This window comes from Palaemon carinicauda, chromosome 8 (genome assembly GCF_036898095.1).
Source record: "Palaemon carinicauda isolate YSFRI2023 chromosome 8, ASM3689809v2, whole genome shotgun sequence".
In the NCBI taxonomy this organism is placed as follows: Eukaryota; Metazoa; Arthropoda; class Malacostraca; order Decapoda; family Palaemonidae; genus Palaemon; species Palaemon carinicauda.
The window spans coordinates 162,193,375-162,195,437 of NC_090732.1; the positions used below are offsets into that span (position 1 = coordinate 162,193,375).

The 2,063-nt window shown below is 40.3% G+C and overlaps 1 non-coding gene across 1 annotated transcript; it reads right to left on the bottom strand.

The window, feature by feature from the left end:
* Positions 1 to 310: 310 nt before the first annotated feature.
* LOC137646168 (U6 spliceosomal RNA) lies at positions 311 to 422 on the bottom strand. Its single transcript, XR_011045425.1, has one exon. It is a non-coding gene; the product is annotated as a U6 spliceosomal RNA (small nuclear RNA).
* Between the last annotated feature and the right edge of the window lie 1,641 nt (positions 423 to 2,063).

Here is a 2,063-nt window from a genome sequence, read left to right on the forward strand (position 1 = left end):
GAAGCTCGCTAACTCACTTGTCAAATGCTAAGGCAAGTAAGAAACTCATAAGAGGTTTCTGTGTGATGTAAGCCCCAACAGTTCAGAGGTGTCCTCTTCAGGGACCACAAGATCTTAATTAACATCCGAGGATGGCGGTTTCAACTCTCTTGGAGGAAAAATCTGCTCAAAACTCCATATGAGTATGGAGAGCTCCGCTGACCCAGAGAAGAGTAAATATTTGGCTAAACATGGTATAGAGGCTCCAAGAGGGGAAAGCCCACTTCCCCAACCATAGAAGATGGCCCACTTGGTTTGGAAAACTGAGGAGAAAATTGTGTTATGCTTTGGTATTGTGCGTACCATCCTTGCTCAGGGGCAATACTAACTCGTCTGTACCATTACAATTTCCTCATACAGTATGTACTGTCAAAGCAGATACCTGTCCCGTGTCCATTGTACCTTTGGCCCTGTCTGCTTTGAAATGGATGTTGGCCAGGGCTCAGCAACAGTCCTTGGACAGTGCTGAAGGATTTCAAAATTGGTGTGTTTGCGTGTATCTTTACTATCTGTCCCAAGCATATCCCAAGTCATGATCTCCTAAAAAGCTTGAGAATTTTTTTCAGGTATAGGCCTAGAAGAAGATCTCTTATTCAGTACCAGCTATATGTCTGTCAAGACTTTATTTTGGGCGTACATTTTCTGAGGGAGAGGGGAAGGGGTTAATTGGAAACCTCCTATCCTCCAAGGTGTAAAGACTCCGGATCTGAATGGAACTTGTTTATTCCTAGGATGATTGAAGATGTTCCCTACTGGGAACTCTTTGATACCGAAGATAGAAAGAGAGAGGGGGAGCGAGGGGTTGACCCAAATTCTATCGGGGACAATTTATAATTGTCGACAAAAGAAACTACTCTGGGTGATCTCAATCCAAAAAGGGATTGAGGGCGAGGATCAGCCTGAGGAGTAACTGGATGACACGGTCATGACTCCGGTAGTCGGGAAGGTTTACTGGATAGACTGCCAGATATAATTATACATTTGGGACGAAGAGCACACAAGTTTTAGCTCTTGCAGGCGCAAAGTCTTCTTAAAGAGAGTTCAAAATTGCACTCAACCCTGGAAGTAAAAGCTGTAGGGGCCCGTCTTGGATCTCACAAGGGGCTAAGAGTGATGCAAGCAAGTGAAGAGTTGTAACTAACCTATTCTAAACTCCTAACAGGATAAGAGCATGTCAGGGGTCAAGTAAGGTTAGTTACCCTACATGCCTATTCAAAAGAGCCGCATTCAGATGAGCGAGCTGCCATATCAGGACGTTTGAGGACAGACATGCACAAGCTCAGAAGAGCTAGCACACTCAGGTGAGAGCGAGCACTCAGGTGAGAGTCATGCGTTCACTTTGAACGCACGTTGAGCATGTTGCACATTTGAAGAAAGATGTGCACATGCTTCCAAGTGCTAGCATGCTCAGGTGAAGCCTGTTCCGCCCGATACCAATTCCTTCCAACTTCAGAGAAGTCTGACACAATGTGGGCAAAGCTACAAGTCCTCAAAAATAAATCCTAATTAAAAAAAATCCATATTTTACAAACCTATATTACTACAAAAACACTATGTAAGATAAAGCAAACATGTATAGCCTAAACCTATGCTTTTCAAAATCAACTTCAATTTGGTTTATGAATTGGCCTGCTGTTGGCAAAGTAATAATATCTAAAAGCTATGCATCACATTCTTACACAATTACCATACCACAATAAATAAAACTCTGGTAACTGCCATGTTACCATTAAACATTATATTATAGAATTTTATATGATTTTTTTTTTTTTTTTTAAATCTACATGTAAATGAACTAAGAACATGAGACTTTAAATTACATAAAATTATAGAATTATTCTGTCCTTGAGTTATCTTATTCTGAATAATATACATTGGTCTAACATCATAGCTGCTACTTTTATGCGGAACATATGATTGTGCATCAACAGTTTATTAATTTCATGAAATTATGTAGTTACCGCAATGATTATGTAGACATCTTAGATAATTTATCTTAATATTTTCCCCACACATTATGTCAA